Source organism: Trachypithecus francoisi, unplaced genomic scaffold, assembly GCF_009764315.1.
Source record: "Trachypithecus francoisi isolate TF-2019V2 unplaced genomic scaffold, Tfra_2.0 Lachesis_group2, whole genome shotgun sequence".
Classification (NCBI taxonomy): Eukaryota; Metazoa; Chordata; class Mammalia; order Primates; family Cercopithecidae; genus Trachypithecus; species Trachypithecus francoisi.
The window spans coordinates 26,216,301-26,241,875 of record NW_022681465.1 but is presented as its reverse complement, the minus strand read 5'-3'; the positions used below and the strand labels follow the sequence as shown (position 1 = coordinate 26,241,875).

Below are 25,575 nucleotides of genomic sequence, written 5' to 3'. Positions count from 1 at the left end.
GCAATGTCTACTAAAGGCATTTAGAGTAATCTCTGTGTGAGTGCAAGTCATGTATATATAAAACGATGTCACCTATGGCAGGAATCTGAGAGTTTCTTACGCCACTACCTCCCTGTGCTATTGTAAAGGACATAATGGCATTTTAGAGATGAGGAAAATTTTGGTGTATGATTGGAAACACAAGGATGAAGAATATCGCAAAGTGGGTGCACAAAGTTGGCACAGCTTGTTTGATCTTTGCTTCAAGTCTCCTGCTGTTTCAGCCTTAGTGCTGTTTCTCCTTGAACTAGCTCGTTTTACCACAGTGTTATTTGGGTTATTACTTTCCCTCTATATTCCCATTTTAATAGTGACAGGGAAAGGATCAAGTGTAGTCAAAATGTAGGGACATTTCCTTAGCCTAAGAAGGCCTATTTAGAATAGAAGGTTAAAATATTAAAGAAGTAGGAAGGTTTTTTTTGTTTGTTTGTTTGTTTTTGAGACGGAGTCTTGCTCTGTCACCCAGACCCAGGCTGGAGTGCAGTGGCCGGATCTCCGCTCACTGCAAGCTCCGCCTCCCGGATTCCCGCCATTCTCCTGCCTCAGCCTCCCGAGTAGCTGGGACTACAGGCGCCGGCCACCTCGCCCGGCTAGTTTTTTGTATTTTTTAGTAGAGACGGGGTTTCACCAGGTTAGCCAGGGTGGTCTCTATCGCCTGACCTCGTGATCCGCCCGCCTCGGCCTCCCAAAGTGCTGGGATTACAGGCTTGAGCCACCGCGCCCGGCCATTTTTTTTTTTTTTTTTTTTAATGAAAAATTCAAGTTGTGCAAGGCCTTCTGGGAATTGAACATTTGTGTAAGTTTGGCAATGCCTGGATTTATTTATTTATACCCTGCCTATTCTATAAGTGGTTTCAAGCAGACTAAAATGAAGCATGAAATACCCCAAAATCACATGTGTTAAGGTGGGATAAAATAAATAAAAACAGAGGCAAACACAAAGTGGTTTTGGAATAAGCCTAAAGATACCTACTATAAAGATACCTACTAACACACATCTATAAAAGGTACACCAGAATTGTGTCTATGATTTCCGACATCAAGTTAGCACAGAATAAATGATAGTTGCCTTTGAAAAAAACTTCCATATAATTACCATTTCTTTCTGACTTATTGAATTGAGTTGTGTGGCTTTGTCTTCCTCAGGGGTAACTAAGTTGACAGGTTATTTTCTGTTTTCTGTCAAATTGTTCAAGTGATTGCATAATACTTGGGCAGCAGCTTGTTCTTTATAACTGTGGCATCTGGCAGAGTGCCTAGCACATACTGGGTGCTGAATAAACACTGGTTGACTGGCTCACTAAGTGAGGGAATTAAAAAATGTGAATCAGAGTGATCTGCCAAACTGGAACAGGGGTTCAACTTTCCTGAACTGATCCTGTTTCTTGGGATGCTGCTATGAAGTGTCTGAAGTTTTGAATAACTGCTACAAGGAGAATCAGCAAAAAAGAAAGTTAGCAATGGACTTAATTGTGTGTGTGTGTGTGAAAGAGAGAAATCAAATCTATAAATTGTTTGTTCAAAGGTAAGTTGTAGCCCACGTAGTAAAATCCTTATTGAGCAGGGAGTGTCTCTAGCTACACTCTGGGACAGAGAAAGTCTTGAGAATTCACCCTATCATCTCTCTAGTTGCCTCAGTATGTTCAGTTTGGCCCTATGAGATCAGTAGATGCTTGGGTACCATCTCACTCTTTGTCTCCTGGACCATAGGAGATATTCAAAGGTTATTACTCAGCAGCTATACAAAGTAAGGAATAGAATTGCTTCCTAAATCCTGCCATGTAGCAGTGAGTATCGTGTGTCTTTGTGTCTATGTAAGCTGGCCTCCTGGGGAGGAGGAAGTGTGAGCTGGAGTGCCAGGAATCAAGGGGTAATAATGATGGTCGTGGTGTGTTTGTGTGTGAAATAGTATGAACTTCCACTTTTTTTTTCCCCGAGACAGCGTCTCGCTCTGTCACCCAGGCTGGAGTGCAGTGGTGTGATCTCAGCTCACTGCAAGCTCCGCCTCATGAATTCATGACATTCTCCTGCCTCAGCCTCCCAAGTAGCTGGGACTACAGGTGCCCACCACCACGCCCGGCTATTTTTTTGTATTTTTAGTAGAGACGAGGTTTCATCTTGTTAGCCAGGATGGTCTCGATCTCCTGACCTTGTGATCCACCCACGTTGGCCTCCCAAAGTGCTGGGATTACAGGCCTGAGCCACTGCACCCGGCCGAACTTCCACTTTTGATTGCAGCTGATTTTCCCCATAACATTTCAAAAGCAAACACTTACTCAGTTCTTGTCTCCACAACTGAACTTATTTCAAAACTTTGTCTGGTTTGTTGAGTGATTCATATTTCTCCCATTAACATAAGTTTAATATTTGCAACCCTATTCCCTTGACTTATGCTAAGAAAAATTCATTTCCTTGCTGCCCTGAGTTCCAGTTTAAATATTCCTCCATTAACTGACAAAGAAGAGCTACTTCTTATTCATTATAAGATTACTCTTGACTATACGGGCTAATGTAAATTTTTTTATCCCACCGTTTTTGTCAAAGTATATAGTTCACAAGATTATTTTGATAAGCGTGTAACTTCTTTTGTCTCTGGAAACATTGATGTGATCAGGTTCAATCCTATGTGTGCGTCTGTGGATCTGAAGACTGAGAACTCTGTCTCTGTGCAGATGACTTTACTTCACCTAGACAGCGTTTTTTTACATAATCTGGTCCAATTGTGAGTCCTTTTCTGCTTTCACGATGGCGTACTCTAGGATGCTTCAGACTGCCCTTCGCTGAGACTGTGTTCTGAATAGATAAAGAAAATAGGGCCACATGTTAGCAGCTTTACTGAATCTAGATGGCTGCTATATTTGCATTTGTTTTTACCATTCTTTGAACATTTTGTATCTTTAAAGTTTTTCACAATAAAAAAATTGGGAAAAGGCTGTGTACTCTCAGGAGAAATGAAATATCAATGGGGAAAAAAAGAAATATCAATGGGAAGAACACGGGGGATGGGGGGAATAGGACTTCTTTAGGTTTCAGTCTGTGTCCAAATATTAGATGTTGTATAGCTGAAATGTTTGATGGGTGATTCAACCTTTACTTCTGAAACTGATATTAGAGAGACTTAGTGAAACTCTGCAAATGCTCCAGGGGGTGAGAGTGGGGAGTGGGTAAGCTTTTTTCATCAAAACTTTTCCTATGCTTTATTTAACCTGGGGTCCCAGGTAGGGTGCCTGTGGTAACTGTTTTTTGTCAGGAATAGAAATCAGTCATTGAAAAGTTTCCACTAAATAGAGGATGAGTGTCTCTGCTTATTCCAGAGTGAACAGAAGGCATACCATGCGACTCTTCTGTCACCACTTTACTGAATTTGGACAAAATATGACAACATTTCCCTAGGGAAAAAAAGTGACAGAGGAATCCTAAAAAACATCCGTTTCTTCTCAGATCTCAAAAAGAATATAAGGAAGGAGAATACATGGCTACTAGGCCCCTTCAAAAGAAACAGAGAAAAGGTGCCATTAAGAGGGCAAAAGACTATAGAAAGGGCATTCTGGGCCCAGGAGACAAATGCTATTTATTTCATAATTTTGATGTTTTAGGGAAGCAAGAAGTCATTATTTAATACATGTTTAATACATATTATAAACTAGGGGTTGGCAAACTTATGGCCAGTGGGTCAAATCCAACTTGCTGTCTATTTTTGTATGATCCATGGACTCAGAATGGCTTCTGCATTTTTAAATGTGAAAAAAAAAGAAGATTTCCATGAGAACAGTTGTTCAAGAGTTGAGGACATTGCATCTTGGCTTGCAACATCTCAAATATTTACTATCTGTCCCTTTGCAGAAAATGTTTGCCAACTCCTGTTATAAACTATACTAAATACTACAGGTGCACAATCACATTTAATCTTCACAGCACCCCTTGGACACAGGCACATTACTTTCCTCAATTTACAAATGAGGGGATCTTGGCTCAGTTGACTTAAGTAACTAACCCAACACCAGACAACAAGCATATGGCCAAGTTGGGATTGGAACCTGGGTATGTTAGTCAGGATTCTCCAGAGAAACAGAACTGATAGGATGTTTATATAGAGAGATTTATTTTAAGGAATTGGCTTGCATAATTATGGAGACTGTCAAGTCCAAAATCTGCAGGGTGAGCCAGCAGGCAGCAGACTCAGGGAGAACTGATGATGTAGTTCAAGTCCATAGGCTGTCTGCTGCAGAACTCCCTGTTGCTCCAGAGAGGTCATCCTTTTTGTTCTATTCAGGCCTTCAACTGATTGATGAAGTATACTGACATTATAGAGGGCAGTCTGCTTTACTCAAAGTTCCCCAATTTAAGGGTTAATCTCATCCAAACATACCTTCACAGAAACATGCAGAACAATGTTTGAACAAATATCTGGGCACTGTGGCCCAGGCAAGTTGACACACAAAATTAACCACCACACTGGGTCTGAGCAAGAACATTTGTTTACTCTAGACAACTCTCTAATGACCTTTTGTTATTGTCTCTAAGAAAAGATTGTCTTTTAAAAGTGGGAATGCCTATCACCTTTCCGCATATGCCCTTAGTGCAGTAAGTTTTGATTTGGAATATCTAGAAAAGTTACTCATCACAGAACTGTGCTTCAGGAGAATCAAGTGGGCTAGTCCTTTTCCCTATGTCTGATGACTCTGTGAATACCTTTTCCATGTAGAAAACAAAATACAAAAGCAGTTGACCCTTGAGTAACACGAATTTGAACTGTGAGGGTTCAAACTCCTCCTATATGCAGATTTTTCTCAATAAATATATCAGAACATGTTTTGGAAATTTGCAATAATCTGAAAAAATTCACAGATGAACCGCAGCCTGGAAATATTTAAAAAAAAAAAAAAGAAGGAAAGGTTTAATATGCCATGAATCTATCAAATATGTGTAGATACTAGTCTGTTTTATCATTTAGTGCTATAAAATATACAGGAATATATGACAAAATTTTAAAATTTATTAAAACTTAGGCACACAAACAAAGACCATACAGGTACTATTTACAACTGAGAGAAATGTAAACAAATGCAAAGACCTTTATGATGATCCACTTTCACTTAATGAATAGTAAATGTATTTTCTGTTTCTTATGATTTTCTTAACATTTTCTTTCTCTAGCTTACATCGTTGTAATAACACAGTATATAATACATATAACATAAATACATGCTAATCAACTGTATGTTATTGGTAACGCTTCTCATCAACAGCAGGCTATTGTAGTTAACTTTTTGGGGAGTCAAAATTTTTACTCAGATTTTTGAATATGTGGGAAGTAGGCGCACCTAGCCCCCACAGTGTTCACAGGTCAGCTGTAGAGCCTTGGAGCAATGTTTAGGAACGTCCAAGAATGTAGAAAGACTTCTGATACTCTTATGCTTGTCTAGTTTCTCTTGATAGAAACTTTTGGAGTGGCATATTAATGTTTTTATTTAGATTGTGACTAAGCGGCATTCTTGAAGTCCAGCATATTTTAATTTTTAGCCTTGAGTCTGGAATAAAGGTAGATTTCAAATATAAATTAAAGTAAAATATTTATAGGAATCAGTTGGCAATTAATATGTACTAATTACTTTTTAAAATAAAAATATAATGTATATAAACATGGTATTTGAATATCTCTTACTAAAGAAGGCCTTATGGAGCTAATTTATGATACATAAAATTTTGTTTGTTTATTTTGATCTTCTTTTTTTTCTTTTTTTAAAATTACGCTTAAGTTCTGGGATACATGTGCAGAATGTGGAGGTATCTTACATAGATATACATGTGCCATGGTGGTTTGCTTCAACCATCAACCCGTCATCTACATTAAGTATTTCTCCTAATGCTATCCCTCCCCTTGCCCCCTACCCCCGATAGGACTCAGTGTGTGATGTTCCCCACCTTGTGCCCATATGTTCTCATTGTTCAACTCCCTCTTATGGGTGAGAACATGTGGTGGTTGGTTTTCTGTTCCCTTGTTTGCTGAGAATGATGGTTTTCAGCTTCATCCGTGTCACTGCAAAGGCATTTAGGTTGGTTCCAAGTCTTTGCTATCACGAATAGTGCTGTAATAAACATACGTGTGCTTGTGTCTTTATAGTAGAATGATTTTATAATCCTTTGGATATATACCAGGTAATGGGATTGCTGGGTCAAATGGTATTTCTAGTTCTAGATCCTTGAGGAATCACCACACCATCTTGCACAGTGGTTCAACTAATTTACACTCCCACCAACAGTGTAAAAGCATTCCTAATTCTCCACATCCTCTCAGCATCTGTTATTTCCTGACTTTTTAATGATCGCCATTCTAACTGGCATGAGATGGTATCTCATTGTGGTTTTGATTTGCATTTCTCTAATGACCAGTGATAATGAGCTTGTTTTCATATGTTTATTGGCTGCATAAATGTCTTCTTTTGAGAAGTGTCTGTTCATATCCTTTGCCCACTTTTTGATGGGATTGTTTGTTTTTTTTCTTGTAAATTTGTTTAAGTTCCCTGTAAATTCTGGATATTAGCCCTTTGTCAGATGGGTAGATTGCAAAAACTTTCTCCCATTCTGTAGGTTGCCTGTTCACTCTGATGATAGTTTCTTTTGCTGTGCAGAAGCTCTTTAGTTTAATTAGATTCCATTTGTCAATTTTGGCTTTTGTTGCAATTGCTTTTGGTGTTTCAGTAATGAAGTCTTTGCCCATGCCTATGTCCTGAATGGTATTGCCTAGGTTTTCTTCTAGGGTTTTTATTGCTGGAGGTCTTACATTTAAGTCTTGAATCCATCTTGAGTTAACTTTTGTATAAGGTGTAAGGAGGGGGTCCAGTTTCAGTTTTCTGCATATGCCTAGTCAGTTTTTCCAGCACCATTTATTAAGTAGGAAATCCTTTCCCTATTGCTTGTTTTTGTCACGTCTATCAAAGATCAGATAGCTGTAGATGTGTGGTGTTATTTCTGAGGCCTCTGTTCTGTTCCATGGATGTATATATCTGTTTTGGCACCAGTATCAAGTAGTTTTGGTTACTGTAGGCTTGTAGTGTAGTTTGAAGTCAGGTAGTGTGATGCCTCCAGCTTTGTTCTTTTTGCTTAGAATTGTCTTGGCTATATGGGCTCTTTTAACACCATTTATTAAATAGGGAATCCTTTCCCCATTGCTTGTTTTTGTCATGTTTGTCAAAGATCAGATGGTTGTAGATGTGTGGTGTTATTTCTGAGGCCTCTGTTTTGTTCCATTGGTTTATATATCTGTTTTGGTACCAGTACCATGCTGTTTTCACTACTGTAGCCTTGTAATATACTTTAAGTCATGTAGCATGATGCCTCCAGCTTTGTTCTTTTTGCTTAGAATTGTCTTGGCTATACGAGATCTTTTTGGTTCCATATGAAATTTAAAGTAGTTTTTTCTAATTCTGTGGAAAGATTTAATGGTAGCTTGATGGGAATAGCATTGAATCTTTAAATTACTTTGGGCAGTATGGCCATTTTCACAATACTGATTATTCCTATCCATGAGCATGGAGTGTTTTTCCATTCGTTAGTGTCCTCTCTTATTTCCTTGAGTAGTGGTTTGTAGTTCTCTTTGAAGATTTCCTTCACATCCCTTGTAAGCTGTATTATTAGGTATTTTATTCTCTTTGTAGCAATTGTGAATATGAGTTCAGGCATGATTTAGCTCTCTATTATTGGTGTATAGGAATGCTTGTGATTTTTGCACATTGATTTTGTATCGTGAGACTTTGCTAAAGTTGCTTATCAGCTTAAGGAGTTTTGGGGCTAAGACAATGGAGTTTTCTAAATATACAATCATGTCATCTGCAAAGTGAGATAATTTGACCTCCTCTCTTCCTATTTGAATACCTTTGTTTTTTTCTCTTGCCTGATTGCCTGGCCAGAACTTCCAATACTATGTTAAATGGGAGTGGTGAGAAAGGGCATCCTTGTCTTGTGCTGGTTTTCAAAGGAAATGATTCCAGCTTTTGCCTATTCACTATGGTATTGGCTGTTGGTTTGTCATAAATAGCTCTGAATATTTTGAGATACGTTCCACTAATACCTAGTTTATTAAGTGTTTTTAGCATGAAGGGGTGTTGAATTTGATTGAAGGCCTTTTTTCCATCTATTGAGATAATCATGTGGTTTTTGTCATTGGTTCTGCTAATGTGATGGATTACATTTATTGATTTGCATATGTTGAACCAGTCTTCCATCCCAGAGATGAAGCTGACTTGATCTTGGTGGATAAGCTTTTTAATTTACTGCTGGATTCAGTTTGCCTGTATTTTGTTGAGGATTTTTGCATCGATGTTCATCAGGGATATTGGCCTGAAATTTTCTTTTTTTGTGTGGGTCTCTGCCAGGTTTTGTTATCAGGATGATGCTGGCCTCATAAAACAAGTTAGGGAGGAGTCTTTCTTTTTCTATTGCTTGGAATCATTTTAGAAGGAATGGTACTAGCTCCTCCTTGTACCTCTGGTAGAATTTGGCTGTGAATCTCTCTTGTTCTGGGCTTTTTTTGGTTGGTAGGCTATTAATTACTGCCTCAATTTCAATCTTGTTATTGGTCTATTCAGGGAATCAACTTCTTCCTGGTTTAGTTTTGGGAGGGTGTATGTGTCCAGGAATTTATCCATTGCTCCTAGGTTTTCTAGTTGATTTGTGTAGAGGTGTTTATAGCATTGTCTGATGGTAGTTTGTGTTTCTGTGGGATCACTGGTGATATCCCCTTTATAATTTTTTTTATTGCATCTATTTGATCTTCTCTCTTCTTTATTAATCTGGCTAATGGTTTATTTTGTTAATCTTTAAAAAAAAAAAACCATCTCCTGTATTCATTGACTTTTTTGAAGGGTTTTTCATGTCTGTCTCCTTCAGTTCTGCTCTGATCTTATTTGTCTTCTGCTAGCTTTTGAATTGTTTGCTCTTCTTTTTTCTAGTTCTTTTAATTATGATGTTAGGGTGTCAATTTTAGATCTTTCTTGCTTTCTCCTGTGGGCATTTAGTGCTATAAATTTCCCCCCAAAACACTGCTTTAGCTGTGTTCCAGAGATTCTGGTACATCGTGTCTTTGTTCTCATTGGTTTCAAATAACTTATTTATTTCTGCCTTAATTTTGTTATTTACCCAGTAGTCATTCAGGAGGAGGTTGTTCAGTTTCTATGTAGTTGTATGGTTTTGAGTGAGTTTCTTAATCTTGAGTTCTAGTTTGATTGCACTGTGGTCTGAGAGACTGTTTGTTATGATTTCCGTTCTTTTGCATTTGCTGAGGAGTGCTTTACTTCCAATTACGTGGTTGATTTTAGAATAAGTGCGATGTGGTGCTGAGAAGAATGTATATTCTGTTGATTTGGGGTGGAGTGCTGTGTAGATGTTATTAGGTCCACTCGGTCCTGAGCTGAGTTCAAGTCCTAAATATCCTTGTTAATTTTCTGCTTTGTTGCTCTGTCTAATATTGGCATTGGGGTGTTAACGTCTCCTGCTATTATTGTGTATGAGTCTCAGTCTATTTGTAGGTCTCTTAGAACTTGCTTTATCATTCTGGGTGCTCCTGTATTGGGTGCATGTGTATTTAGGATAGTTAGCTCTTATTGTTGTATTGATCCCTTTACTATTATGTAATGCCTTTCTTTGTCTTTTTTTTGTTGTTGTTGGTTTAAAGTCTGTTTTATCAGAGACTAGGATTGCAACCCTTGCTTTTATTGTGCTTTCCGTTTGCTTGTAAAACCTTCCTCCATCCCTTTATTTTGAGCCTATGTGTGTCTTTGCATATCAGATAGGTCTCCTGAATACAGCACACCATTGGGTCTTGACTCTTTATCCAATTTGCCAGTCTGTGTCTTTTAGTTGAGGCATTTAGCCCGTTTACATTTAAGGTTAATACTGTTATGTGTGAATTTTATCCTGTTATTATGATGCTAGCTGGTTATTTTGCCCATTAGTTCATGCAGTTTCTTCATAGCATTGATGGTCTTTACATTTTGGTGTGTTTTTTCAGTGGCTAGTACTGGTTTTTCCTTTCCATATTTAATGCTTCCTTCAGCAGCTCTTGTAAGGCAGGCCTGGTAGTGACAAAATCCCTCAGCATTTGCTGGTCTGTAAAGGATTTTATTTCTCTTTCACTTATTAAGCTTAACTTGGCTGGATATGAAATTCCAGGCTGAAAAATTTTTTCTTTAAGAATGTTGAATGTTGGCCCCCACTGTCTTCTGGCTTGCAGGGTTTCTGTAGAGGGATCCACTGTTAGTCTGATGGGCTTCCCTTTGTGGGTACCCTGACCTTTCTGTCTGCTGCCCTTAACATTGTTTTCTTCATTTCAAGTTTGGTGAATCTGACAATTATGTGTTTTGGGGTTGCTCTTCTCGAGGAGTATCTTTGTAGTGTTCTCTGTATTTCCTTAATTTGCATGTTGGACTGTCTTGCTAGGTTGAGGAAGTTCTCCTGGATAATATCCTGAAGTGTGTTTTCCAACTTGGTTCCATTCTCCCCATCACTTTCAGGTACACTAATCAAACATAGGTTTGGTCTCTTCACATAGTCCTGTATTTCTTGCAGGCTTTGTTCATTCCTTTTCATTCTTTTTTCCCTAATCTTGTCTTCATGCATCATTTCATTAAGTTGATTTTAAATCTCTGATATCATTTCTTTTGCTTGATCAATTTGGCTATTGATACTTGTGTATGCTTCATGAAGTTCTAGTTCTGTGTTTTTCAGCTTCATCAGGTCATTTATGTTCTTCTCTATACTGGTTATTCTAGTTAGCAGTTCCTGTAACCTTTTATCAAGGTTCTTACCTTCCTTGCACTGGATTAGAACATGTCCTTTCGCTTAGAGGAGTTTGTTATTACCCACCTTCTGAAGCTTACTTCTCTCAATTCATCATACTTGTTCTCTGTCCAGTTTAGTTCCCTGGCTGATGAGGAACTGTGATGCTTTGGAGGAGAAGAGGCATTCTGGTTCTTGGAATTTTCAGCCTTTTTGCGCTGGCTTTTCCTCATCTTCATGGATTTGTCTACCTTTGGTATTTGATGTTGGTGACCTTCAGATGGGGATTTTGAGTGGTCACCCTTTTTGTTGATGTTGATGCTATTGCTTTCCGTTTGTTAGTGTTCCTTCTAACTTTCAGGCTCCTCTTCTGCAGGTCTGCTGCAGTTTGCTGGAGATCCACTCCAGACCTTGTTTGCCTGGGTATCACCAGCAGAGGCTGCAGAACAGCAAAGATTGTTGCCTGTCCCTTCCTCTGGAAGCTTCGTCTCAGAGGGGCACTCACCAGATTCCAGTCAGAGCATTCTTGTATGAGGTGTCTGTTGAACCCTGCTGGGAGGTGTCTCCCCCTCAGGAGGCACAGGGGCCAGGGACCCACTTGAGGAGGCAGTCTGTTTCTTAGCAGTGCTTGAGTGCTGTGCTGGGAGATCCACTGCTCTCTTCAATGCTGGCAGGAAGGAACGTTTAAGTCTGCTGAAGCTGTATCCACAGCTGCCCCTTTCCCCAGGTGCTCTGTCCCAGGGAGATGGGAGTTTTATCTATGAGTCCCTGACTGGGGCTGCTGCCTTTCTTTCAGAGATGCCCTGCCCAGAAGGGAGGAATCTAGAGAGGCAGTCTGGTTACAGTGGCTTTGCTGTGCTGTGATGGTCAGAACTGCTGCTCTGCCCAGTCAGAACTTCCCAGCGGCTTTGTTTGCAACATGAGGGGAAACTGCCTACTGAAGCCTCAGTAATGGTGGACGCCCCTCCCCTCACTAAGCTGGAGTGGCCCAGATCAACTTCAGACTGCTGTGCTGGCAGTAAGAATTTCAAGCCAGTGGATCTTAGCTTGTTGGGCTCCATGGGGGTGGGATCTGCTGAGTAAGATCACTCAGCTCCCTGGCTTCAGACCCCTTTCCAGGGGAGTGAACAGTTCTGTCTCACTGGTGTTCCAGGTGTCACTGGGGTCCAAAAAAACAAAAAACAAAAAACAAAAAACTCCTGCAGCTAGCTTGGTGTCTGCCCAAAGGACTGCCCGGCTTTGTGCTTGAAACCCAGGGCCCTGGTGGTATAGGCACCCAAGGGAATCTCCTGGTCTGCAGGTTGTGAAGATTGTGGGAAAAATGTAGTATCTGGGCCAGAGTGCACTGTTCCTCACAGCACAGTCTCTCATGGCTTCCCTTGGCTAGGGGAGGGATTTCCCCAACCCCTTTCACTTCCTGGGTGAGGCAATGCACCACCCTGCTTCTGCTTGCCCTCCGTGGGCTGTAACCACTGTCTACCCAGTCCCAAAGAGATGAGTCAGGTACATCAGTTGGAAATGCAGAAATCACCTGCCTTCTGGGTTGGTCTTGCTGGGAGTTGCATACTGGAGCTGTTCCTATTCATCCATCTTGCCTGGGAAATTATATTATAATTAAATTTTTTATATAGGCTGCTAAAAGCCTGTTCTGCAGCTGGAAGGAATTTCCCATAATACCTTATTTTACCTTCCTTTCCTACCTATGTATTGCAGATGAAGGGATAGACCAGATAATTGACATTTCTTGGGCAAGTTAATGCAGCATGGTGATGACACAGTCAGGATGAGAGCTCTGCTGATTTTCAGCCCAGGAGTTTTCCCTTTGATCAAACCACAGCCTGACTACTGTGTCTTTGTTTCATTTTGGTCAAGTGATAAGGTCGTCTTAGAACCAAATAAAATCAGGAATTGAATGAGGTGATATTGAAAATGTGAGGCTCTGTGTAATTGTGTTTGGAAAATTTTAGCAGTGGTAATATATCAATATTTTAATTTGCCTGGTGATGTATCTGTTCACCCATAAGGTGTATCTTGCTTGATTTTGATATGATTTACTACTGCTGGTGATCATTTTGATTCAATAGCTTATGTATTTACAGAAATTCAGGAACAGGTGTTTCTGATTCAGCAATGTCTCCTGTATCTAATTTGGTATGCAAGTTAGTAGGTTGTGTATCATATTTATAGGAACTCCATTACATTCATAATGGGGTGAATATTTTCCCTGGGCCAAATCTTAAAGTTTATCAGGGAAATTACTATGTATTCAGAGCCATGTACAGGAAAGTTTGTAATTCCGTATTTAATTTTCTTGTTTTTCTTCTTCTTTCTGAATCATCTCGTTGTTTGAGAAGGAAAGCATTGAATAGCTTTTTCTTTTTAAATCCCCAGCTTCATTTCCAGCATCCCAGTGGTGGGAGGTAACAATTTAGGTGTCAGTAAGAGATGTGAAGTGAAAATCTTGCTGTTACCTCACGGGAGGGGCCTGATAGGACACTGGGTGGGGCCCATAGAATGCAGCTGGATGTTGGATAAAGGGCTAGTTGAGTCTCTGGGTGTCTGCAGACCTTTTTCTTGCTGTAAGGCTGTGAATAAGATGCTAAAATATATTGCCTCAGGGAGCTGAATCAAGGCTTTAACTTGATTTAAGCCCACGACACCTGAAAATATTTTCATCCTCTTCACTTGGGGCTGGATTTGAACAGCTGACTTTGAGGTGAAGTGTTCTACAGGCCAAACCCAATCCCTAGAGTCAGTCAAACTGCTTCCTTATACATCTTCTGTTGTGCTGGGTTGGGAGAAGAATTGTTAAATGTTCCTGAGGAAAAACATAATGTTGGCATCGATGGTGATATTGATGTGTTGTCGTTTGACTAGAGTTCTTTTATTTTAGTAAAATAAAGAGTGAAAATTAGCTTGTGTAACATAAACTCAAAACAAAAAGGTAGGCCATGATCTATTAAAAGAGGGGAGAGTTTGATTATATATTTCTGCACAAAAGAAGCAAATGCATCTTTTTGAAGATGCTTGCCGGCACCACTATTCATAAATGTGTGTGCAACAGATAGTCTAATTGCCTCATTTATAGTAGCAGGACATACTGATTTCCTTTCACATTATTTACCCATCCATTGAGTTTTGGAGTAGACAGGGAGAATGCATTTCAATCCTGAGGGCTGCTTGTTTTAAACATTGCCTCTGTCTCCATGACAAGTGTTTTATTGTCACTTCTGACTAGATTCCTATTTTAGTTGTCAGTTGTCTGTCTTTTCAGGGTTTGTGAGTTTCAGTGAAGTTTCTGTGAATATTTTTTAAACCCTTCAGTTATCATGACTCTTCAAAAGTCAGCTAGTGTATTCTGTATTCCTTCATGAGTGAAGAAGATAAACTGGAAACTATTCTGTGGCTTATTCCTGTGCATCATCCTGCAATCATTTACCTCTGTGTAGCATTTCCCTTTCATGCAATATGAACCCACAGGATTGTTACAGTCTCTCGATTAGGTAGGTAAGACTGACTTTCATTCACTCATTTATTTATTCATGCATATATTTATTGAGCACTGATGTGTCAGGCATTGGGCTCCATTCCAGGTATACAAAACATCAGTCCTTGTGTTCTAGAAGCTTCTAGAAGTTCCCTTCTAGTGGGAAAAAAAATCTAATGTAGATGGTCTCTGACTTATGATAGTTTGACTTAAGATTTTTTGACTTTATGATGGTGCAAAAGTGATATTCATTCAGTAGAAACTGTACTTTGAGTACTCATACAAACATTTTGTCTTTCACTTTCAGTATAGTATTCAGTAAATTATATGAGATATTTAACACTTTTCTCATAAAATAGGCTTTACATTAGATGATTTTGCCCAACTGTAAGCAAATGTAGGTGTTTTGAGCACATTTAAAGCAAGCTAGGACAAGCTCTGATGTTCAGTAGGTTAGGCTGATTAAATGCATTTTGATGTGATATGTTCAACTTGCAATGGGTTTATGAGGATGTGATCCCCTTGTAAGTTGAGGAGCATCTGTACTATAATGTAAGTGACTCAGTCTGTTTGTGCTGCTATAACAAAATATCTTAGACTGTGTCATTTATAAACAATAGAAATTTATTTTCACAGTTCTGGATGCTGGGAAGTCCAAGATCAAGGTGCCAGCAGATTCAGTGTCTGGTGAGGGCTTGCTCTCTGCTTCCAAGGTGGGCCTTAGCCTTGCTATTGGGAGGAACAGGATGAGGGGCAAGACCTTGTCTCTACATGGCAGAAGACAAGGAAGAGACAAGCAAGCTCCTTCAATCATATATATATCATATATATATAAAGTATATATTATATATATATAAAGTTTATATATAAAAAGTATATATATACACACACACACACACATACACTTTAAGTTCAGGGATACATATGCATAATGTGCAGGTTTGTTACATAGGTATACAAGTGCCATGGTATTTTGCTGCACCCATCAACCCATCATCTACATTAGGTATTTTTCTTAAAGCTATCTCTCCCCGAGCCACCCACCCCCCGACAGGCCCCAGTGTGTGATGTTCCCCTCCCTGTGTCCATGTGTTCTCATTGTTCAACTCCCACTTATGAATGAGAACATGCTGTGTTTGGTTTTCTGTTCAATCGTTTTCATAAGGGCACTAATTCCATTCAGGACAGAGCCCTCAGGACCTAATCACCTCCCAAAGGCCCACTTCTTAGTACTGTCACATTGGAGATGAAGTTCCAGCACAGGAATTCTGGGAGGACACCAACACTCAGATCAAAGCAGTAAGTATGTTGAAAGTGTGGATAGAGAAGCAGGGAAGGATTATTAAAGTCAGCATGAGGAATAGAAAAAAGTTTCACCAAGAAGCCAGAATTTAGGGTAAAATGTGGAAAGAAAAATATTTTCCAGGTTGAGTGAGAATATCAAAGTAGGGGAAGAGGAATACTATTGTCATTGCTTTATAGATAAAGAAACCAAGGTCAACGAGGCCACAAAGCTGCCACATGTAAATGCAAGTGCTTAAACTGAGATATGTTCGTGCTGTTTTTGTTACACCCCACTATACCAATCAGCAACTCATTAGATTGATTTTTCAAATTTTCTTTAATACATTCTATAAGAGCAAGAGTAGTGTATTCATTCCTTCATCTTAAGTATGAAAAGGCATTGAAGTCTTAAGGAGTGAAAGTGCAGTTTGCATTTGTGATTTTTATTTTGCATATTATTTTTCTGAAGTATAAATAAAATATTATAAAGTATTGGCCTTACAAATTGAACATACCTATGATCAAGAAATAGAACACAAACTTCTTCACAGCCTCCCTCATGTCAATGCGTAGTAATTATAGTTCCAACAAATTAACTACTATTCTAGTATCTTCTATCTCAATAAATTAGTTTAACATGGTTTTAGAGCTTTATAAAAATGGAGTCATATAATATGCATTCTCTTGTATTGGGCTTCTTGTTCTCAAAATTATTCACCCAAGTCACAGCATGTAGCAGTAGTCTGATGTTCCTCATTGTTCTATAATATTCCATTGTAGGAATATAGTACAACTTATATATTCTATTATCTATGAAGCTTTAGGTTGTTTCCACTAGGGGTCTATGATAAATCATTCTTGTAAGACAATTTGTGCAGGTCTCTGGTGCACATATATGCACATGCTTTTGGGTATACCTCTAGAAGTAGAACTTAGAGTTTATAGAATATGCATATATATAGCTTTAGTAATTACTGCCACATGGTTTTCAATCCAGGCCAATTACTCTGTGTCTGTTATTATAAATACTATTTTCTTTGTGTCTTGTTTAATCAATCTTTTCTTGTTCCAAGGTCATGAATATATTCTCCTATATATTCTTCTAGGATTATTTTTGTTTTATCTTTCAAATAGAGGTCTATAATCTATCTGAAATGAATTTTTGTATACGATGAATAGTGTGGTGAAAATGCACTTTTTTCCCCCATATGGATGCTCAATTGATCTGGTGCTCTTTATTGAAAAGGTCATCCTTTACCCATTGTAGTGGAGCTTTTATCAAATTTCAGGAGACACCATGTAAATATAAGTGTAATTATGAATTTTCTACTCTCTTTCATTGGTTTCTAATTGTCTATTCAGAGGACAAAACAATGCTCCCTTAACTACTGAAACTTTATTATATCTTAATATCTGGTGCTATAAAACCTCTTATTTGGTTATTCTTCTTCAGGATAGTTTTTCTTATTCTTGGCCCTTGCCATTTCCATAGAAAAGCTGTAATTTTATTTGGAATTGTACTGAATCAGAAAAAGGAAGCTTTAGAATAATAAATGTTCCAGTCCATAAATGAGATATATCTCTCCATGTATTTAGCTATTCTTAAATTTCTCTCTGTCTTTTATTCTTTTGTGTAGAGGTCTTATATATCTTTAATTTATTCCTGGACATTTGAATATTTTTTATGCTATTGTAAAACCTCTGATTAAAAAATTACTTCCTAATTATATGCACTATTGTATATATATTCTTTATTTATTTAAATCCTGAGTTTATATCCAGAAACATTGTTAGATTTATTTCTTAATTGTTAATTGTAGTTTAAGAATTTTTCAGTGCTTATAATTATATATTCTATGAATAAGAGCAGTTGATTTCTTTTCTTACTTTCCAAGATATTTTATTTGTATTTATATCTTTTATTTATTTGTATTTTCTATTGTACTACCTAGGACCTCCAGTATAATTCAAAGGGTCAATAATAACTGATATCCTTGTTTTGTTCTTAAGCTTAGGCAAAGTGAAAGCTTTTAATATGTCACCATTAAACTCCTATTAAATTCCTATTAAACATGATATTTGCTATAGAAGTTTTCCATAGCCTGTAATCAGATTAAAGATACGCTATTCTATTCCAGTTTGCTAAAAGTAGCATATCTACAAGGTAGATATATCACCCCTCCTCCTTTTAGGAGGAGCAGATAAAAGTTGACAATAATTTCTGGAAATGTTATTTCAATATAGCTCCCTCCTGGACAGTGGCACATGGGAAAACAGTGAATTTTTCTACAAAAAAAGTAGAAGAAAAGATGAGAGGGATGGACAGAGAGATTTCTGCTCTCTCTTTTTCTTTCCTGGGTTCCCTTTCTCCTACCATCAACTTTTTCCCCTTAATTTCCACTGTAGATTGCAGCTCACGTGTGCCCTTGACATATTGAATAGAGAAGCATTCTTGTAGCTATTTCATAGTCTGTTTTAGCTAAGAAACCACTTTTAATTTGCAGTGTGTGATCGGTGACCAGCTCAGCCAATGCTGTTTCATGAGCCACTGTGGCAGATGCCTGTTGACCTCACATCCAAGGGAAGAAGGTCAGCTCTGATGCTTCACAGCTCCCCTCTGGAACATTCTGCCCCAACCCCTCACATTTTCAAGTAACAGCTGTGCTGTTGGAATCTCAGTGATTAACAACATATCAAACCATTCCCCTGGAACTCTCCAGAACTACCTCTCATGGGGCACCTGATGGATCTCTACTTCACAGATGGCTTATCAGTTCATCAAGTTATTACTTGCTCTTCTGTCTCCATTTCTCCTGTGTGTATTTTAGGGAAAAAAATCTCCAGGTCCTTTGATAGGTGTTTCATCTTTGTTAACACAGCACTTGGTAATGAATCTTTATAATATTAGCTGCGTGCTGGACTAGCCCTATCCCTGGATTCATTTTGAGACTCTGTAACTCCACATTTGCTTTCTTAGGAAAGCTCAAGATTATTTATTTTCTTGGTGGAAATCCTTGGCATATTTCTGCCTAGAGGAAGAGCAAAATCAATATGTCCTACAGTTTTATTAAGTTTCTTTAAGAACAGGATATCTGATCTGTTGGCTGGAGTTGGTTAATCACCATCCTGTACAAACGCATCTTTGAATGGTGGCTTCCCTACATGTTTTTCAGTTGTCACTGGTAGTGGGATGCTATTTCATTTCTTAACCCTATTTAAAGAATAATTGTTGCTCTTAGCCACATATCAATATCTTTTGGTATAACCCCAAACCAGCCAAAGTTAGAGTATTTTCTTATTCAGTATTTTGTCTTTTTAACCTGCCACATACTATGGTTTAATTTTTCTTCTGTTTCTTCCTACGGGTCTAATTGTGGCAATCTTTTCTATCTGTCACTCAGCCCATACCAGTTTGCAATAAAAGTCATGTAAGATTTCATGGCATGTATCCAATGTCACCATAGTGAAATCCATGTATACAAGTTTTGGGACAAACTGAAACATGCTGCCTCAAATTTCCATGATCTACTGGGGAAAATCATTCAGCAGTTTGGACAAACGCTTCCACATTAGGCGCACTCTCAGTGCTGCCTGGAATCATTCTCCATGCAGCTAGTCAGCTGCTTCTCTCTTTTATCTCAATAGCTCTTCTCCACTTTGACTAACACCCTCTTCAAATCCTTTCCTCTGCCATATCCTCTCTTACTCTCAGGATACGATCATACCTTCAAATTCACTGAGAAAACAAACAAAAATAATAACTTCCTCATGCCTACAACCTCAAACCACTTACAAAATGTATTTCCATCAGGACCCAGAATTTCACAGTGTTTTCTATTTTCCATAAAAGATTGTCCCTCTTGCTGCCCAAGTCTAATCCATCCATCCAACTACTTGCATTGTAGTGTGTCCTCTGACTTGACAGAGGCCTTGGATCATTAGCCATCCATTTTCCTTTCTCTGTGTTTTGTTTGATCCCTTCTACATACAAACATGTTTTTAGAAAAATTTCCTCTGATGCCCCATCGCCCTTTAGCTACTGTTCTGTATCTCTTTCTCTTTGCAGCCAAGCTTCTTGAGAAGACTTGTCTATTCTTATACTATCTCCCTTCCTCATTTGCCATTTACTGTTCAACTGATAATACTTTTTCTTCTGTCCCCCGAAAAGCAATGAAATTTATTTCCAACAATTAACTTTATATTACTAAATAGAGTGGATATATATATCTTTTCTTTAGTTATTTAACACTGATAACAATTTCCTCCTTTCTAAAACTGCTCTTTTGAGTTTCACAAAGGTTTTCTTAGCTAGATTTTCTGCTCTGTCTCTGGACAGTTCTCTCAGTATCTGTCACTGGCTCCTTTTCTTGTGATCTCTTTAAAATGACAATTCTCCTAGTTTCTTCCCAAGGGTGGGTACATTTTTCTACACTGGCTTCTACAATCACTCATATTTGCATGACTGTTAACTCTGCAAACACAGCTCATTCCTTTCTAAGAATTTCACCCTCATTTTCACTCAGCAATCTCTTAGTCACCAGAACTCAACATGTCCTAAACTAGTCTCATTATACTTGACCCTACTCAGACTGCTTTGGTATTTATGGTAAGGAATAGCACACTGGGGCCCAGAAGGTGTTATTAGCCATGATTTTTCCCTCTTAGTCAGTATATCTTTATATTGTTTTATCTCATAAACATAGCATAAGATCTCTTCATTCTCATTGTCATTGCCTTATTTCACCTAATTGCATGTGCAACTCTCTACTTAGAATTTTTTATGCTTCAGTTTGACCTCACCAAACTGAATGCACTCACCATTACTGAAATGATTCTTCTAAAATGTGAACACATGTTAATTTTCAAAAAATGTATCAATTGATTTGATGCAAGTGTAATAAAAAGCATGACTTTTTAAAATGAATTGGACAAGGTGACTCTGAAGTAGGCATAGAATAGCAAAGAGCTCAGAGCAACCCAAGTATTTACGAAGAAGAAGAGGGTCACTGGCTGCTATGACAGCATACCCGAGAGTGGGTAATTTATAATGAAAAGAAATTTATTTATCTCTTAGTTATGCAGGCTGGGAAGTTCAAGGAACATGGCCACAGCATCTTCTTGGCAAGCAGGCACTGATCCATTTCCAAGACAGCTAATTTAGTCTTGAGAGTGAGAACTCACTGCTACTGGAAGACACAGGTCATTTCTGAGGGATCCACCCCATGACCAGAACACTTCCTGTTAGGCCCCACCTCCCAACACTGCCACACTGGGGATGAACATGAGCTGATTTCAACATGACTTTTGGTGTGGACAAATCATATCCAAACCATAACATGAGCCCTAAGAAGACTTACCTTACTGATACCAAGGTTTATTTAAAGCCATAACTAAGGCTCTGTATGGCCTCAGGGACAGTTAAAACAACCAATGACACATAATAGAAAACTCAGGAATAGACCTGTTCATAAATGAAATTATGATCTTTGACAGAAGTGGTCTATTTTTTAGGTGCAATGAAGAAACCAGAAATCATTCAGTATTTTAAGTAGGAGGAATTTAAAACAGGAAGATATGCACAAATCATTGAAGGGCTGGAAGGGCAAATATATGAGAAAAGAAGGTGCCATTAGCTGTATGATCCACTGCCACAGCCATCTGTAGAGGTTATTCAGAGGTCAGCAAACTGTCGGACATGCCTGCTGAGGTCACAGCATCCCCAAACTGCAGCCCCAAGACTGTGACTACCATATATGTAAAACCTCATACCTACCCAGGTCTGTATTTCCTCTGCAATTATTGCTAGGAGTGAATTGTTTCTACTGCCCTACTGTCTTCCAAATTTGTGTAAGTGCATTTTTTTTTTTTTGACAGCACTGTATCTTAAACCTTATTGGCAAAGAAGTTTGGCAAATTCAGCTCCTGGGTTTCTAGCTCTTGTGATACAAAGGAGACTAAGAAGGGAAAATCAATGGGTCCCAGGGGCCACAGAAAACATGTGGCACAGGGGTGTTAAAGATCAATGAAGAAAGGAAGAATTGTTCAATAAACAGTGCTGGGACAACTGAGCATTCATTCAGAAAACTAAAATTGAATTCCTGTCTTATGCTATACACTAGAGTCAACTTAAACAGATAAGGACTTTTGCTAAAAGGAAAACTTTAGGAAGAAAATATAGAAAAATATTGTTCTAGTTTTGGAATAAGGAAGATTTTATTAAAACAAGGTAACAGGAGAGGGGCCAAGATGGCTGACTAGAAGCAGCTGGTGTGCCCTGCTGTCATGGAGAGAAGGAAGAGTGGGGAGTAAACACTAGCTCTTCAACTGGATCATCCAGGTGGTCACATTGGGATTCATCAAGGAAGCAACATGACCCATGGAGAATGGAGAAACAGGAAACAGGAAAACTGCCCACTTGGGAGTGGCATGGGGTCAAGGGAGGTCTCCCAAGGCAGGGAAATGGTGAGTGAGTGAGAATCCCTGGGCACCCACATTTCTGCCATGGACCTTTGTAACCCTGGGCTTAGGAGATCACCTGTGTTGTCTCTGACCCCCTCCCCCCCTCCACCACTGGGGCCTCCAGTCTGACACAAAAGCTACGCAGCCTGGGCAGAGCTGCTGCAGAGACACACACAAAGTCCCAGGGGGCTTGGATCCCCAGGCATCCTAGGACCAGCAGCTACAGCTCTGGCAATGGGAGAGGCTGGGCTCCCTTGCACACACCCAGGATAGGGGCAAAATCTACGGGGCTGAGCAGTGGAAGGATGGTAGGCTTTGTCTTCACTGTACCTCACTGAACAAGGCCCATTGGCCTGGGACCCTGGTGTGGCCACCACAACACCATCTGGGCTCTCTGGCCAACAGCATCTCTGCCCTTCCCTGGGATTAGTTCCTAGAGGTAGCAGGTCTACCACCATTTTTGCTGCTCTGGGTTCATCATATGGAGAGGAGCCCAGCCTCTCTTCCCTGTGAGTCCCTACTACCCAACTTCTCACTGGCTTGGGACCACAGAGCAGCTGCCCCGCCCCTGGCTGAGCACACTCACTGGTAGTGGCTCTGGGTTTCCCAGGGGTAGAGCTCCCAGGGACAAGTGACGGCCTCTCTGCCACTGCCACTGCAGCAGTTCTGCCCTTGCTGCTCTTGGACTGGGGAAAGAACACAGAGCCTGAAGTCTTCATTTGCACTTCCAGTATGCCACAGTCGCCATGCGAAGAGGAGCCCAGTCTCTCTTCCCTGTGAGTCCTTGACCCCCCACTATTCACCAAACAAAGTCCCCAGCTTGTGCCAGCAGCACAGCTGCTCCACACCCTCCGCCGAACATTTCCATTAGCAGTGCTGTGTTCCTGTGAGGTGGAGCTCCCAGAGGCAACTGAAAGCCCCTCTGCCACTGCCAGTGCAGTGGTACCCACCTTGTGGCCCTCGGACTGGGGAAAGAACAAAGACCCTGAGCACTTTATCCACACCTCCAGCAGGCCACAGATGCCCTAAGGAGAAGAGGTCAGTGGGTCTTCCCTGTGAACCCCCACCCTGCCTGCTTATTAACAGGTAGGGCCCCCTAGCTTGGCCCACAACACAGCCACTCAACTGTAGGCTGGTTGCATAGATTGGTAGTGGCTCTGGGTTTCTCTGGGGTGGAGGTCCAAAAGACAAGTGAAAGGCTTTCTGTCCCAGCCACTGTGAAGGTCCCTTCTGCTGCCTGCAAGCTGGGGAGACAACATAAACCCTGAGATCATCCCAAAGCTGCAGTGTGTAGGATGGGGGTGCCATGCTGAGATCTGCAGCTAGCACTAGAGTGGGGGAGGAACCTGTACTTTCAGAGCACTGAGAGGGAGTATGGCTGCAACTTTATAGAAAGACAGAGGAGCCATGTAGCGGAGCAAGAGCCGACCTACTGGTCATTATACTTTAGCATCATCTACAGGATCATAGTGCAAACTTCAACACCAAAAGTACTTTGCTAATATACCCACTTATGAAACCAAGGATAAGAACTCAGCTACAAATAATAAAAACCTTGCAGAAAGCCTCAGCCCTCTGAAAATATCCAGAAACGAAGTCAACTGACTATACTTAAATTACTCAGTTAACAAAACATCGGTCCACACAGATGAGGAGGAACCAGCACAAGAACTCTGGCAATTCAAAAAGTCAGAGTGGTTTTTTATCTCCAAATGACCACACTAGTTCCCTAGCAAGTGTTCTTAACAAGGCTGAAATGGCTAAAATGACACAGAATTCAAAATAAGGACAGGAATGAAGATTACTGAGGTTCAGGAGAAAGTCAAAACTCAATCCAGGGATTCTAAGGATTACAATAAAATGATACAGAAGCTGAGAGACAAAATGGCCATTATAAGAAAGAATGAAACTGATCTGATAGAGCTAAAAAACACACCATAAGAATTTCATAACACAATTGCAATTATTAACAGCAGAATACACCAAGCTGTAGAAAGAATCTCAGAAATTGAAGACTGGTTCTCCAAAGTAACTCAGTCAGATAAAAATTAAAAAAAAAAAAAAAAGAATAAAAAAAATGAAATAAGCCTCTGAGGAACATGGAGAAACATGGGATTATGTAAAGAGACCAAGTCTACACTTGTTGGCATCCCAAACAGAGAGATGTCAAGCAACTTGAAAAACATACTTGAGCATATTGTACATGAAAATTTCCCCAACCTCACTAGAGAGGCCAACATTCATTCAAATTCAAGAAATGTAGAGAATGTCTGTGAGATACCACACAAATGACCATCCCTAAGATACATGATCTTTAGATTCTCCAAGGATGGCATGAAATAAAAAAATATTAAAGAGAGTTAGAGAGAAAGGGCAGATCACCGACAAAGGGAAATCCATTCGGCTAATAGTAGAGCTTTCAGCATAAACCCTACAAGCCAGAAGAGATTGGGGTCCTGTATATTCAGCATTCTTAAAGAAAAGAAACTCCAACCAAGAATTTCATATCCAGCCAAACTAAGCTTCATAAGTGAAGGAGAAATAAGATCCTTTTCAGCCAAGCAAGTGCTAAGAAAATTGGTTAACACTAGATCTGCCTACAAGAAGTCCTTAAGGGAATGCTAAATATGGAAACAAAAGGTCATTTCTGGCCACCACAGAAACACACTTAAGTCTACAGACCAGTGACACTGCAACCACACAATCAAATCTGTAAAATAACCAGTTAACATTATGATGACAGGATCAAATTCACACATATCAATAGCTAACCTTAAATATAAATGGGCTAAATGCACCAATTGACCTGCCCCTTCTCTCTAGCTGCCTTTAATATTTTTTTCATTCATGTCATCCTTGGAGAATCTGAAGATCATGGGTCCTAGGGATGGTCATAACTCAGCAATTCTGTACCTAATATATACCCCCAGAGAAATTCTTCAATATGTATCTAAGTGACAGGTTCACAGCAAAGAGTTTAAAATTGGTTACACTTACATAATGGAATATTATACAGCAGTGAAAATTAATGATCCGTAGCAACACTCAGTAATATATGAATCTCAGAAATCTAATGTGGAGTTATTTTAAAAAAAAGTCCCAAAAGACCATAAGTAATATGACACCATTAGGATAATGTTTAATCCACAAAAATTAAGCAGTATATTTAGACATGCATCCCCTTTTACCAAAGCTATTTTTAAAAAGTAAAGATTAACACAAAACTCAGAATGGTGTCACTGTCCAGTTTATGTGGAGGTGGTGACATGAGATAGGAAAGGAATGAATACATAGGTAGATGTATCTTATTCATGATGTGTTCATTGGATAGTAGGTTCACGGGAATTTAATATATTATTACACTTTACAACATAAATATATGTTAGTAAATCCTTTCATATGTATCAGAGATAATATAAAAAAAATATATAAAGACCTATATTCTAAGATGCTCAGTTTATTCAAGAGTAAGCACTATCATTGTTTCTCAATAGCTGTTTCATTTTTTATGTTCAATAAATGTCATGATA

At 39.3% G+C, this 25,575-nt stretch overlaps 1 long non-coding RNA gene across 1 annotated transcript in view; it reads left to right on the top strand.

The window, feature by feature from the left end:
- LOC117064836 overlaps positions 1–25,575 on the top strand; it is a 150,381-nt gene that overhangs the window by 45,101 nt on the left and 79,705 nt on the right. The window contains exon 2 of the long non-coding RNA XR_004429707.1: positions 18,091–18,175. This is a non-coding gene — a long non-coding RNA (uncharacterized LOC117064836). The remainder of the gene's footprint in view (positions 1–18,090; positions 18,176–25,575) is intronic.